This window comes from Rhinopithecus roxellana, chromosome 13 (genome assembly GCF_007565055.1).
Source record: "Rhinopithecus roxellana isolate Shanxi Qingling chromosome 13, ASM756505v1, whole genome shotgun sequence".
Taxonomy (NCBI): Eukaryota; Metazoa; Chordata; class Mammalia; order Primates; family Cercopithecidae; genus Rhinopithecus; species Rhinopithecus roxellana.
This window is the reverse complement of record NC_044561.1, coordinates 44,963,548-44,979,543: the sequence shown is the minus strand read 5'-3', so window position 1 is coordinate 44,979,543 and position 15,996 is coordinate 44,963,548.

The window sequence follows — 15,996 nt, the reverse complement described above, 5'->3', positions numbered from 1 at the left end:
GCTTTCAAGTTGAATTACAAACGAAATTCCTCCATGGTTAGCTTGGCCTAGGCCCAGGAATGGGCAAGAACTGCCAGAGATCAGAAGCAAGGTGGAGTCTACTCTGTCAGATTTCTCCGACTGTCACCATTTTTCAAAGGCAGTTTCAAGACACCTGTGAAAGGAAAATAAATCTCGGGACCCCCATATCACTAAGCCAAGGGAAGAGTCAAGCTGGGAACCATGTTAGGAAAACTGCCTCCCATTCTACTCCTAATAAAATAGGTACAAAGATAAGAAAATATATATCTCCCTCACAATTTGCTCATAAGGAAATTCCTTGTGGACAACGCACAGAAAACTCAGTCATTCCTGTGAGGCTCCCCTGAGACAAATGCACATCTGATGGCTTCCTCTGCCCTATTGTTTATGTAAAAATGCAGATTCACTGAACCAGACTCAATTGTGTATTCAGTGGAAGGCTGATCAACGACTCAAAAGAATGTAACCTTTTGTCTTTTTTTTTTTTTTTTTTTTGAGATGGAGTCTCACTCTGTCATCCAGGCTGGAGTGCAGTGGCGCCATCTCAGCTCACCGCAACCTCCACCTCCCAGGTTCAAGCGATTCTCCTGGCTTGGCCTCCCAAGTAGCTGGGACCACAGGCACTCGACACCACACCTGGCTAATTTTGTATTTTTAGTAGAGATGGGGTTTCACCATGTTGACCAGGCTGGTCTCAAACGCCTGACCTCAGGTGATCGCCCACCTCGGCCTCCCAAAGTGCTGGGATTACAGGCGTGAGCCACCATGGCTGGCCTCACACATATTAATTGATGTCTCATGTCTCCCTAACATGTATGAAAGCAAGTGTACCCGACCACCTTGGGCACATGTCCTCAGGTCCTCCTGAGGCTGTCACAGGTGCGTCTGTAAACTTGGCAAAATAAACTTTCCACATTGGCTGAGAGGTGTCTGGGATGCTTTGGGCTCACACACTGGCTGCCTGTGTCAGTCACTCGACGAGGTGCAGCCGTCCCCATCTTGTCTATGCCCCTTGATTTGTCCCGCCCCCTGTATTCCCTAGGTGAAAAGATAGCCCAGAATGTTCTGTGCTCTGCTAGGCTTGCACAGAGAGACCTCAACTGGGGACTTCACTCGTGCCCTCTACCCATGCCTAGCGCAATTGTTTAGTCATTTAGTCTCTGAATACCTGCTTCACTCATTACAATCATGTTTCTAAATTTGTAGAATTTGTGATACAAAGAACAAGCCAATAAATCGCTTTTGTATTTTAATGTAAATTGTTGGCGAGCAATTTACCAAGTGCCTCCTTTTTCCTTTACAAACCCACTTGTGGGCCGGCGTGGTGGCTCATGCCTATAATCCCAGCACTTTGGGAGGCCAAGGCAGGCCGGATCATTTGAGGTCATGAGTTTGAGACCAGCCTGGCCAACATGGCGAAACCCCATCTCTACAAAAAAAATAATAATTAGCTGGGCGTAGAGTCCCAGGTACTTGGGAGGCTGAGGCAGGAGAATCGCTTGAACCCGGGAGATGGAGGTTGCACTGAGCCAAGATTTCACCACTGCTCTCCAGCCTGGGCAATAAAGTTAGACTCTGTCTCAGAATTAAAAAAAAAAAAAAAAAAAAAAAAAATCCCACTGAGGCCAGGCACAATGGCCCACACCTGTAATCCCAGCACTTTGGGAGGCCAAGGCAGATAGATTACTTGAGGCCAGGAGTTTGAGATCATTCTACTCCTACTCCTAATAAAATCATTCTCCCATTCTACTCCTAATAAAATAGGTACAAAGATAAGAAAATATATATCTCCCTCACAATTTGCTCATAAGGAAATTCCTTGTGGACAACGCACAGAAAACTCAGTCATTCCTGTGAGGCTCCCCTGAGACAAATGCACATCTGATGGCTTCCTCTGCCCTATTGTTTATGTAAAAATGCAGATTCACTGAACCAGACTCAATTGTGTATTCAGTGGAAGGCTGATCAACGACTTCCAGGTTTGGGTGTGAACCTGGAAAATCTGAGACAGGTCTCTGTTAATTTAGAAAGTTTATTTTGCCAAGGTTGGGCATGCACCCGTGACAAGTTTATTTTGCCAAGGTCGGGCACGCACCAGAACACCGCCTCAGGAAGTCCTGATTGAAAGATTCTCCCTGGGGCCTGAAAGCTTCAGGGAATGAATAACTTCTCGTCCTCAGGCCCAGTCCTAACTTGCGCCAGCAGCATGATAGCAGAGGCAGGAAGAGAGCTGGCTGGAAGACACATACCCTCTGCAGATCAAGAGGGAGGCCGTCCCGGTGCTACATAGCAGTCATGTCAGGTTGGGACAGTTCCTGTTTACAGAGGACTATAAAACCCCCGTTCCATTCTCACTTGGGGCTGATGCCATGTTCGGCCTCAGGCTGTCTGCACCCAGGCACTCATTAAAACAGCGTGTTGCTCCACACCGCCTCGTGTTGTCTGTTGGCGCGTTCTCGCCTCGTGTTGTCTGTTGGCGCGTTCTCGGGGGTTCCAACCAATGCAAGAGCCTTGCATCCACTGCTGAGACCCACGAGGGGCTTTGGTCCACGTCCGCCGTGGACCTACAACCCCTCCATCCCAGAGAGCAGGCCACAGCAGCCGGACACAGGAAGCTCCTCAGCCCCTCTAGTCGCCTCTCTGGGCCTGCACATTGGTCACTGATCTTGCCTACTGGTAAGTTTCCTGGGAGCCCAGTTAACAGGGAAAAACCCACACAGCCTCTCTTGGTTTCTCTGGCCCCAAAATCCAATGTTGGTCCAAGAAGGCCATAGCATGACCATGCATGGTGGCTCACGCCTGTAATCCCAGCTACTTGGGAGACTGAGGCAGGAGAACAGCTTGAACCTGGGAGGTGGAGGTTGCAGTGAGCCAAGATCACGCCACTGCACCCTAGCCTGGGTGGTGACAGAGTAAGACTCTGTCTCAAAAAAAAAAAAAAAGGCTACAGCATGTGCCAGGCACTCGCTGATAATCTGGTTTTAGGGGGACGCCTCTAAGCCATTTGATCCCGTTCTGGGAATTAAAAAGGCAGTGGTGACAATTGCCCCTTCTATCGTCTCCCGCCGGCTGTCCAGGAAGGTCTGCTTTTCCCTGTTCTCTTGAGCCTACCCTCTGTTACGGGAAATTCCTAGTCTTCCATTCCAAAGGACAGCCCTTTATGTTGCCTCATGAAAAACCTGCAAACCTTAGGCCTCAGGCAAGATACCCCTCTCAGCACCTTGTTCTTCTTTTGCAATTCAGTCTGGCCACAGTACGAATTGAAAAAATGGGTTCAAATGGGCCGCAAATAGAACATACGACTTTACAATTTTGACTGACTTAAGCAATTATTGCTGACGGTTGGAAAAATGGGGAGAAATTTCTTATATCCAGGCCTTTTTCACACTCAGATTACAACCCGACCTCTCCAATTCTTGCTCACCTGTTCAAATCCTCCTCCTCCATTCTCGCAGCCCTGATCACCTTTCTCCTCCGAACCCTACCTCTTTTTCCTTGTTACATCCAGCAGACTGCTGTCCACCTGTCCCTGCTCCTACCTCTTCCTCTCAACCGTCTTCTTTAACCCAAGCCTCCTCTTTGTCTTCCCAGCCAGCACCGCCTCCAAGAGTATCCACTTCTTTTCCTACACCATCCTCTCCTCAGGACAATTCTAGCACTGCTTGTACCCATTCTCCTCCCTCACCGTCCTCTCCTGAGGCCTGCAAACCCACCCCGCCACCTTAGGCTCCTATCTATCCTCTGCTGCCTATTAACTCAACCCCCCTTCCCCCTTCAAACCCTCAGCAGGAACCACTTCCGGTCTTTCTTTCTCTCCACCCTTACTGGTTCAGGCATCATTTTTGGCCCATGCCCCACCCTTACTTCAGCGTCTGTGCTAGCATGCCCCCTTGGGGAAGTCGCAGGAACTGAAAGTATTGTTAGCGTTCATGTTCCCTTCTTCACTGATCTCTCTCAAATTCACAAAAGACTTGGTTCATTTCCAGAAGACCCTGCCTTTTATATTATAGAGTTTCAGTACCTCACCCAGGCTTAAGAACTAACTTGGCATGACCCCTACGTTATCCTCTGTTCCACCCTCACCCCGGAAGACTGGGACGTATCTGGACCCTAGCTCAGACCCAGGCTGATACAATTATCACCAAGCTTCTGCCCAGCCTACTGGTGCAGAGGTAGTTCCCAGCCAGGACCCCCACTGGGATTATCAAGGTGGGGCCTTTGGACGCCGCCACCGAGACCACATGATTGTCTCCTTGCAGGACTCAAAAAGGGTGCCCATAAAGTGGTAAACTATGAAAAACTTTCAGAAATCGCCCAGGGTTCCGACAAACACCCAGCCCTTTTTCCTCTCTTGTTTAACTGAAGCCACGAGAAAATATACCAACCTAGACCCAGCCAGACCAGAAGGAACCACTCTCTTAAACGTTCGGTTTGGCCGGGCGCGGTGGCTCAAGCCTGTAATCCCAGCACTTTGGGAGGCCGAGACGGGTGGATCGCGAGGTCAGGAGATCGAGACCATCCTGGCTAACACGGCGAAACCCCGTCTCTACTAAAAAATACAAAAAACTAGCCGGGCGAGTTGGCGGGTGCCTGTAGTCCCAGCTACTTGGGAGGCTGAGGCAGGAGAATGGCGTAAACCCGGGAGGCGGAGCTTGCAGTGAGCTGAGATCCGGCCACTGCACTCCAGCCTGGGCGACAGAGCGAGACTCCGTCTCAAAAAAAAAAAAAAAAAAAAAAACGTTCGGTTCATCTCCCAACCCATCCCCGATATCCAATATCCGGCACAAGCTTCAGAAGCTTGACAATGACCCTCAATTGAACCCCACAATGAGGCCTTCTAAATTTAGCCTTCAAAGTCTTTAACAGTCATTATCAGAAAAGTAAAAGGCAAAAACAGGCAGAGTTTCAAATGGCTGCCTCCGCCATCAGGGGCCCTGCAGGTCCGTGGGGCCACAGCTCCACACGGGAGCCTCCTGGCAGGTCACCTCCACCTGGCGCCTGTTTCAAGTGCGGCAATGAAGGCCAGTGGTCCAGACAATGCCCAAACCCAGGTAAGCCCACCAGGCCGTGCCCCCTCTGCGGAAGACACCACTGGAGGTTGGACTGTGAGCGGCCCCTGCAAGGACCACCCCCATCCCTTCCTGAGCTGGCCAACACCTACTCGAGCTCATCGGCCTTGTTGCTGAAGACTGACAGTGCCCAAGAACGGGCACCCCGCAACTACCATCGTTTCATCTGAGCCAAGGGTAACCCTGATGGTGGCAGGTAGCCCAGTATGTATTTTAAATTAATATCAAGTCAACCTATTCTGCTTTACCTAATTTTTCAGGACCCACTGAGTCCTCCCAGGTCTCTGTTGCGGGAATTGAAGGACAAGTCTCCAAACCAAGCACCGCCTCCACTTTTCTGCTCCCTTCACACCTTTTCCTTCACTCACTCTTAGTCCTGCCCTCACGCCCAACTCCGCTTCTAGGCAGAGACATCCTTTCAAAACTCCACACCACTTTCCACTTCCGTGTTCCCCATAGTACCCAACACATCCACCCAGACCCCTCCGGGCCATCTAACCTTCTTCTACTCCTCCAACTTCCCACCTTAAAACATGTAACCTTTCCTAATCCCCCATCCATAGTTAACCCCGCTGTTTGAGATACTTCCACACCTTCAGTCGCAAAACACCACACCCCCTTCCACATTACCCTCAAAAACCCCACCCAGTTCCTATCACAGAAGCAGTATCTAATCCCCATGCAGCTCTTATAGGCCTAAAGCCTATCATTTCTCGCCTCCTCGCCTGTCAACTACTCTGCCCAACAAACTCCCCTTTTAACACACCAATTCTACCTGTTAAAAAGCCAGAGGGAACTTATTGCTTAGTCCAGGACCTCAGGCTCATTAACCAAGCTGTACTCCCAGTATGTCCAGTATTTCCTAACCCATACACTTTACTTTCTGCAGTTCCCTCCAATATCACCCATTTTTCTGTCCCAGACCTAAAGGATGCTTTTTTCCCACAATTTCTTTGCACTCTGATTCTCAAGACCTCTTTGCTGTTACATGGGAAGACCCCAACACCCACCTTTCACATCAGCTCACCTGGTGCATATACTGTCTCAAGGTTTTAGAGACGGCACCCATCTTTTTGGACAGGCCCTTGCTTGCGACCTCTGTGCCTTATCCCTAAAACTGTCCACTCTCATTCATGATGGGCTCCTGTGTAGCCCCTCTCAAAGAGACTGCAACGCCCACACTCCATCTCTTTTAAATGTACTGGCAGAGCGGGGGTATCGGGTCTAATCTAAAAAAGCACAAGTATGTACCCCCTCAGTCACCTATCTAGGCCTAGCTCATGAACCTGAGGCCTCACAGCTGACCACATATCTCTCCTCCAGTTCCTCCCGCTTCTGCAAACTAAGGAAGAAATTCTCTTTTCTAGGACTAGCAGGATATTTTAGGCTCCGGGTTCCCTCCTTCGCTCTACTTGCCAAACTGTTATACCAAGCTGCTAAAGGCCCTCTCCATGAGCTTTTAAACCCTGCACAGCCTATTTACCTAGCCTTTCTGTCTACTCCAGAAGGCTCTCACCTCAGCCCCCCCCCTCACCTTCCCAGACCTCACCAAACCTTTCTTCCTCTATACCGATGAACGGCGTGGAGTTGTACTGCATGTTCTAACCCAGTCTAAGGGATCCACCCTCCAGGTTGTTGTCTACCTCTCTAAACAGCTGGAAACCACAGTTCTCGGATGGCCTGCCTGCGTCCAAGCACTGGTGGCAGCTGCTGTCCTCACCCGTGAAAGCCTAAAACTATCTCTGCATACCACCTAACAGTTTCTTCAACCCATAACATCAAAGACTCGCTAGCTCACCGCAGTGTACTAAGTCTCATCTCTGCCCCATGGCTCCTCCAACTGTACGCTTTATTCATAGAAACCCCCAAATCATCGTGCTAACCAGCTCCCATCTAAATCCAGCCACGCTCTTACCTGAAGCAACTACCTTCCAAGACCCTGCACATTTCTGTGTGGACACTGTTCAAACCTTTCTTATACCTTTTCCAAACCTAACAGACCAGCCCCTTCCAGATGCCTCCTGTACTTAGTTTGTAGTTGGCAGCTCTTTCCTACATCAAGGACGCCGACATGCTGGCTATGCTGTAGTATCACCTGCCCACACTGTTGAAGTCAATCCACTAGGCACCACCTCCCAAAAGGCTGAACTCATCATCCTCACTTGAGCTCTCACTTGAGCAGCTGGACAACAGATCAATATATATTCAGATTCTCATTATCCGTTCCCCATAGCGCACTCACACTGGTCCATCTGGAAAGAACAGGGTTTCCTAACTGCAAACAACACCCCTGTCATACATGGCTCTTCCATCAGCAAGCTTCTTCAGGCTGCCAGGCTCCCGCAGAAACACGCCATCATTCACTGCAGGGGCCACCAAACCCCAGACAATCCTATACTGGCCGGAAATGCTTTAGCAGATAGAGTAGCCAAACAAATAGCCCTACAACCGGTGCAAAGCCAGTTTCTGTCTCTGTCCTCCTTCTCTCCTCTTTACTCCCCAGAAGAAAAGGAGGACTACCAAGCCCAAAACCTTCAAAAACAAGGACCACGGTGTGTCAAGGAAGGGCACTTCGCTCTTCCTCACTCTCAAACAATCCCTGTCCTCCAAAGCCTCCACAACTCTTTCCATGTTGGGTACACACCTCTCCTGCAACTTCTCCGCCCTATCCTCACTTGTCCTCATCTTTCCAGCTGTGTTCAAGAGATTACCCAGTCCTGCACTATCTGCCGCTCAGTGTCACCCCAGGGTTCCCTCCAGCAGCTGCCTTTTCCTACCCACCAAGCCCAGGGCCAGGTACCTGGGCAAGATTGGCAGGTAGACTTCGCTCACATGCCGCCTGATAAATGGCTCCGCTACCTTCTAGTCTTTGTACTTTCTCCGGGTGGGTAGAAGCGTTCCCAGCAACTTCAGAAGGTGCAAATGTCGTCACACAAACTCTCATCATGCATATAATTCCCTGTTTTGGACTCCCAATATCCATCTAGTCCAATAACAGGCCTGCCTTTATCAGCCAAATTACCCAAGGCGTCTCTACATCCTTGGGAATAAAATGGGTTCTCCACACACCCTACAGGCCTCAATCTTCAGGCAAAGTTGAAAAGGTCAACTCTGTCCTTAAAGCCCAACTCACCAAGCTCACTAGAAATCTGCCAGTCGTGGCCGAGAAGTCTCCCTTTCACCCTCATGAGACTCTGGCAACACCAAAGGCAGCCTTTTTTTAGAGTCCCTTTGAGATCATGAATGGCCGAACTTTTGTCTTAGGGCCTCCACCCTTACCAGACTCTGAGCCACTTGGGAATTTCCTCCCCTCCTTAATCCAGACACGGTCTTTCATTCGTGAAGCAGTGAATGAGGCCATGCCTCTCCCTGCCGACACCTTATTCTCTCAACATAACTGTCTTGCAGGCACAGACGTGTTTATCAGCCAACCCGACCCTCACAAAAGCTACAACCGAAGTGGACAGGCCCCTACACTGTGGTACTTGGCACGCCAACTGCAGTGAGAGTCCGAGGACTCCCCCACTGGATCCATCGTACCAGGGTCAAGCTCACCCACAAGGCTGCTTCTTCCTCCAAAACATTAACAGCTAAGTGTTGCCTAGGTCAATTTCTCCTACTAAGCCTAAATTAACCAACATTTTTTTCCTAAAAATCAAAACACAAGGAAGACTAACCACCTGCTTCCAGGAATGGCCGGTACCTACCCAACCGCTTGCTATACCTCTCTTCCACCCAAAAGTCTTTTTTTTTTTTTTTGAGAAGGAGTCTCGCTCTGTCACCCAGGCTGGAGTGCAGTGGCCAGATCTCAGCTCACTGCAAACTCCGCCTCCCGGGTTTACGCCATTCTCCTGCCTCAGCCTCCCGAGTAGCTGGGACTACAGGCGCCCGCCACCTCGCCCGGCTAGTTTTTTGTATTTTTTTAGTAGAGACGGGGTTTCACCGTGTTAGCCAGGATGGTCTCGATCTTCTGACCTCGTGATCCGCCCGCCTCGGCCTCCCAAAGTGCTGGGATTACAGGCTTGAGCCACCGCGCCCGGCCCCAAAAGTCTTAATACAGGAATATCCCTTACCAGGATCCTAATACCGTCAGTAGCTGTCCTGCTGTCTGCAGCAGCCCCTCCCAGCTGCCGTGTTATCAGTCTTTCCGCTACAGAGGAAAGATTCAACAATCCTTTACTGGCCGGGCGCGGTGGCTCAAGCCTGTAATCCCAGCACTTTGGGAGGCCGAGACGGGCGGATCACGAGGTCAGGAGATCGAGACCATCCTGGCTAACAGGGTGAAACCCCGTCTCTACTAAAAAATACAAAAAACTAGCCGGGAGATCCGGCCACTGCACTCCAGCCTGGGCGACAGAGCAAGACTCCGTCTCAAAAAAAAAAAAAAAAAATCCTTTACTTATCATACTCATATAGAAAGAAACTGTTATGGAACCTTAATCAAAGAATGTGTTGAATCAGGAAAGAGTTATTATAAAGTAAAGAATCTAGGAGTATCCGGCAGTTGTAATGGGGCTGTATGCCCCCAAGGGAAGCAGTGGCTTTGCTTCACCAAAATTGGACAATGGGGAGTAAACACTCAAGTACTCGAGGACATAAAGAGAGAACAGATTAACAACGCCCCCTGAAAATCACCCGCGGTATTTCCATTCCTTTATACAAAAACTACAAGCAGATGCATCCCTTCCCAAGCCAGGAAAATACCTGTTTGTAGGTCTAGGAGAACCATCGCGCATACCATGAATGTGTCCAATTGCTGGGTATGCCAGGGAGCTCGTGTGAGGGAACAGGAGCTGTGGGATGGGCTAGACATTCCCCCTTACTTACTAGCATCCCAAAACCCCAGCCTCACTTTCACTCCTTAGGAACACCCACAGTCCTGGACACTTACCAACCCAGTGAGAATATCCCGCAAATGGACCAATAAAACCCATCGCGCCGTAGGTGAAAGCCCCTGTCACCAAACCCTAACAGTCAACACCTCCACAGCTGAGTGGTGGCCAAGCTTACCCCCCGGAGCCTGGTCTTCTAACTTAAGCTACCTCAATTATGTCTTGTCAACACAGGCCTAGTACTGTACAAACACCACTAACCCTTATGCCGCATACCCCTGCCTAGGTGCACTATGCGACAATCCCGTGAACACCAGCCTACAATGGATTCCTTTGGATATGTGGAACCCAGACTTACTCATGGCTACCTCATCACTAGCAAGGTACTTCCTTCCTAGGCACAATTAAACCTGGGTTCTTCTTACTTCCAAAGCAGGCGGGCAACACCCTCAGAATCCCTGTGTATGATAACCAGAGAAAAACGATCCTCGGAGGTAGGAGGGAGCCAAACATGGCGAGAGGACGAGAAACAGGCCTCACAGTCCTGCCACTTGGGCGGAGGATGGTTCCTGGGGTTATCGGACTTCCATATATACGCCGAAGAGAACAATTAGACTACAGGCTGTTCTAGAGATAATCACCAACCAAACTGCCTGAGCCCTGGAAATGCTCGCATAACAACAAACCCAAAGGCATGCGGCAATTTATCAAAACAGGCTGGCACTAGACAGACTACTTATTAGCAGAAGAGGGTGGGGCCTGTGGTAGGTTTCATACCTCCAATTGCTATCTTAACATAGGTGATAATGGAAAAGTGGTTCTAAACATCACTTCAAACATCAGAAAACCAGCCCACGAACCAGGCCAAACCTGGAAGGGAGGGGACCCAACAAACCTTCCAGGAGGTGGTTCTCTAATTTAGGAGGATTGAAAATGCTGGTAGAGACGGTCATCTTCATCGCTGGGTTCCTCCTGTTTCTCCCCTGTTATCCCACTGATAATGAAAGCCATTAAAACTCCTGTTGAAACTACAGTTAGCAGGCCGGGTGCGGCGGCTCAAGCCTGTAATCCCAGCACTTTGGGAGGCCGAGACGGGCGGATCACGAGGTCAGGAGATCGAGACCATCCTGACTAACGCGGTGAAACCCCGTCTCTACTAAAAAAACACAAAAAACTAGCCAGGCAAGGTGGCAGGCGCCTGTAGTCCCAGCTACTCAGGAGGCTGAGGCAGGAGAATGGCGTAAACCCGGGAGGCGGAGCTTGCAGTGAGCTGAGATCCGGCCACTGCACTCCAGCCTGGGCGACAGAGCGAGACTCCATCTCAAAAATAAAAAATAAAAAATAAAAAAGAAACTACAGTTAGCCACCAGACAGTCCAGACGATGCTCCTGCTACAACGGCACGATGGATGCCCACCCGTCTCTCAAGAATCCCCCAAAATTAAGTTATTCTTTTTCCAAGGTGCCCATGCCACCCCTATGTCACGCCTGAAGTAGTTATTAAGAAAGTCATCCCTTTTCCCTCTTCTGTAACCAAATAGACAGAAATGAAAGATTCTCCCGGGGGCTTGAAAGCTTGAGCGAATGAATAACTCCTCCTCCTCAGGCCCAGTCCTAACTTGCGCCAGCAGCGTGCATCAGCAAGATAGCAGAGGCAGGAAGAGAGCTGGCTGGAAGACGCATGCCCTCCGCAGATCAAGAGGGAGGCTGTCCCAGTGCTACATAGCAGTCACGTCAGGCTGGGACAGTTCCGGTTTACAGAGGACTATAAAACCCCTGCTCCGTCCTCACTTGGGGCTGATGCCATTTTCGGCCTCAGGCTGTCTGTACCCAGGCACTCATTAAAACAGCGTGTTGCTCCACACCGCCTCGTGTTGTCTGTTGGCGCGTTCTCGGGGTTCCAACCAATGCAAGAGCCTTGCATCCGGTGCTGAAACTTGCGAGGGGCTTTGGTCCATGTCCCCCGTGGACCTGCCACCCTTCCATCCCGGAGAGCAGGCCACAGCAGCCAGACACAGGAAGCTTCTCAGCCTCTAGTCGCCTCTCTGGGCCTGCACATCGGTTACTGATCTCGCCTACTGGTAAGTTTCCTGGAAGCCCAGTTAACAGGGAAAAATCCACATGGCCTCTCTTGGTTTCTCCAGCCCCAAAATCCAACATTGGTCCAAGAAGACTATGGCATGGCTGGGTGTGGTGGTTCACGTCTGTAATCCCAGCACTTTGGGAGCCTGAGGCTGTTAGATCACGAGGTCAGGAATTCGTGACCCGCCTGGCTGGCACACTCTCGGGGTTCCAACCAATGCAAGAGCCTTGCACTGATGACATGCCCCCAGGGTGGTTGGGGCACAGTTTGGTTTTATACATTTTAGGGAGACATGAGACACCAATCAATATATATAAGAAGTACCCTGGTTCTTCTGGAAAGGTGGGACAACTTGAAGCAAAGGCAGGAACACTCCAAGCAGGGAGGGAGCTTGCTGGGCACAGATAGGTGAGACACTGGAGGCTGCATTCTTTTGAGTTTCTGATTAGCCTTTCCAAAGGAGGCAATGAGATATGCATCTATCTCAGTGAGCAGAGGGGTGACTTTGAATAGAATGGGAGGCAAGTTTCCCTTAAGCAGTTTCCAGCTTGACTTTTCCTTAGTGATTTTGGAGCCCAAAATGTTTTTCTTTCACAAGAGCAGCAAGGGAGGATCACTTAAGCTCAAGAGCCAGAGACTGCAGTGAGCAGAGATCACACCACTGCATTCCAATCTGGGTGACAGAGCGAGACGCTGTCTTAAGAAAACAAAACTAGGCTGGGCACAGTGGCTCACGCCTGTAATCCCAGTACTTTGGGAGGCCAAGGTGGGTGGATCACAAAGGTCAGGAGTTTGAGACCAGCCTGACCAACATAGTGAAACCCTGTCTCTACTAAAAATACAAAACTTAGCCAGGGAGGCGGAAGTTGCAGTGAGCCAAGATCGAGCCACTGCACTCCAGCCTGTGCGACAGAGTGAGACTCCGTTTCAAAAAACAAACAAAATTAACTAAACCCACCTGTAGGCCTGGAGTAATCATGCTTGTAATCCCAGCACTTTGGGAGTCTGAGGCAGGCGGAGTGCCTGAATCCAGGAGTTCGAGACCAGCCTGAGTAGCATGGTGAAACCCCATGTCTACAAACATTTTTTTAAAAAAGCTGGGCATGGTGGTGCACACCTGAAGTCCTAGCTATTCTGGAGGCTGAGGTGCGAGAATCCCCTGAACCCAGGAGGCGGAGCTTGCAATGAGACGAGATGCAGCCACTACACTCCAGCCTGGGCGACAGAGTGAAACCCCTTCTCAAAAAAATAAAAACAACAAAATACCACTGAACTCCCGCCTGGGTGGCAGAGTGAGACCCCTTCTCAAAAAAAAACAAAAACAAAACAACAAAATACCACTTGTAACTGCAGCTAATCAGAGCATGGATATTCGGGGCCACTTGTGTCAGTGCTCCTGGCTGATTTGTTTTTCTAAGACCACCAGAGCGGGCACAAAAGAACCAGCAAGTAGGCAAGTGTAGGAGCAAAACTGCAAGTTTATTTTGGTCACCTAAGGTGTGGGGAAGAGGTCTGTCCGCCTCTGGCAAAGAAGGCCGACAGAGTCCCCCAATGGGGCTCTCGGACGGAGTTCCTGCAGTCCCGACATCCCGACAGGAGTGGAGGACTGAGGAAGGCCGCGCGTGGCGTCCATCCGGAGCGGCTTTTCTAGGAGTGGGAGGGCAATAGGCGGGGCACAGGCGTGTCGGGGGGCGTTCCGCAGGTGCGACCAGGTAAATCTTGGTCTTTTCGGATTGACATCACCTGGCACATACCTGGTCGGTCTGCACCCTCCCTGGGCACTGGCTGCATTTTCGCACGCGCGGGAAGGGAAAAGTTGGTGAAGAAGAACCCGGAAGTGCACCATCTTGCCTCCGTTCGTCCAAACACTGGCTTGCAATCTATAAACTTGGCCCAGAGAAGCTCTTCTCATGTGAGTTTTGCCCCTGCTTCTTTCTTTAGGTCAACACCTGCTAGGTTAGGACATTGTGGGCGGGGACAGCATAAGGGATATTTTCAACCTTTTTTGGTAACAAGAGTTGTTTCTTTTTTCTTTTTTTCCCTCTGCCTTGTCTTATAATGATAAAAGAGTTGCCTCTTTATTTTTTTATTTTATTATTATTTTTTTGAGATGGAGTCTTGCTCTGTTGCCCAGGCTGGAGTGCAATAGCACGATCCCAGCTCACTGCAAGCTCCGCCTCCCAGGTTCACACCATTCTCCTGCCTCAGCCTCCCAAGTGGCTGGGCCTACAGGCGCCCGCCACCACGCCTGGCTAATTTTTTGTATTTTTAGTAGAGACGGGGTTTCACCATGTTAGCCAGGATGGTCTCGATCTCCTGACCTCGTGATCCACCTGCCTCGGCCTCCCAGAGTGCTGAGATTACAGGCGTGAGCCACCACACCTGGCCTATTTTTATTTTTTATCTATTTTTTTGAGACAGGGTCTCACTATGTTGCCCAGGCAGGTCTCGAACATCTGAGCTCAAGTGACCCTCCCATGTCAGCCTCCCAGAGTGCTGTGATTCCAGGCATGAGCCAATATGTCTGGCCAAGAGTTGCTTTTTATTTTATTTATTTAGAGATGGAGTCTCACTCTGTTGCCCAGGCTGGAGTACAGTGGCGTGATCTCGGCTCACTGCAACCTCCGCCTCCCAGGTTCGAGCAATTCTCCTTGCTGCAGTCTCCCGAGTAAATGAGATTATAGGCCAGCGCTATGATGCTTGGCTAATTTTTGGGTTTTTAGTAGAGACGGGATTTCGCCATGTTGGCCAGGCTGGTCTCGACCGTCTGACTGCAGGTGATCTGCCCACCTCGGCCTCCCACAGTGCTGGGATTACCAGTGTGAGCCACCACGTCCAGCCTCCAAGTTTCTATTTTACGTTTCTCATCTCCATCCTGCCAAGTGTCTATTCCGCATAGTACTGACTCATTTGCTCTGAAGGATGAGCTGAGTTCTCCTGGGCTACCTCCCAAGCTCCTGTTTGTGTCCTCCAGGTTCTTGGTTTATCTTTTGCTTACTTGTTAGGGTTTATAACACTCTCATTCTGTCTTGCAATCTCCGTAGTTGTTTAGCCTTAATTCACAGGCAAACAGGTTCTAAGGTCTCCTCCAGTACTACTGTAGCCTTCGATTCTTGATTTTTTTTTTTTTTTTTGAGATGGACTTTCACTTTTGTTGCCCAGGCTGGAGTGCAATGGCATGGTCTTGGCTCACCGCAGCTTCTGCCTCCCAGGTTGAAGTGATTTTACTGCCACAGCTTCCCAAGTAGCCGGGATTACAGGAGCCCACCATCATGACCAGCTAATTTTTGTATTTTTGGTAGAAATGGGGTTTTGCCATGTTGGCCAGGCTGGTCTCAAACAATTTCACCATGTTGGCCAGGGTGGTTTCAAACTCCTGACCTCAGGTGATCCGCCCATCGTGGCTTCCTGAAGTGCTGGAATTACAAACGTGAGCCACCGAGCCTGGCCCAAGTTTTGAATGTTGAATGTTAGTTCATCTCTTGTTTGGCTGGATTTCATTGTCCAGTTTTCCTCCCACAAAGGGCTTGGGGAGGTGACAGAGTCTCTGAATACAGGCAGTTGAAAGATGGCATCTATGGGCCAGCAGATCCCTGCACTTAGGGAGGCGAAGGGGGAGAGATAGCTTGAGGCCAGGAGTTTGAGACCAGCCCGGCCAAAATGGTGAAATCCTAACTCTAGTATAAATACAAAAATTAGCTGGGCGTGATGGCCCTTCGTAAAGGATTGGCCTCAGCCATTTAGCCCGAGGTTGCTCTGAGACCGCAGTGGAGAGCCAATGGGCTGTGGCTTCCTCACACCCAGATGCTGCTTCAGCCCCAGTGCCTCTCACATCCCTCATCTGGAGGCCTTGAGGACTGCCCTCCAGGGCTCCCTCCACCAATGCTCTGTGCTCCTGGCGAAATCCCTTTCAACATCCGGGTGAGGCATGATGTCCTTCAAAGCCTTCTCTGATGAATCCCCATCTCTGCCCCTCCCCAGGCAGCTCCCCT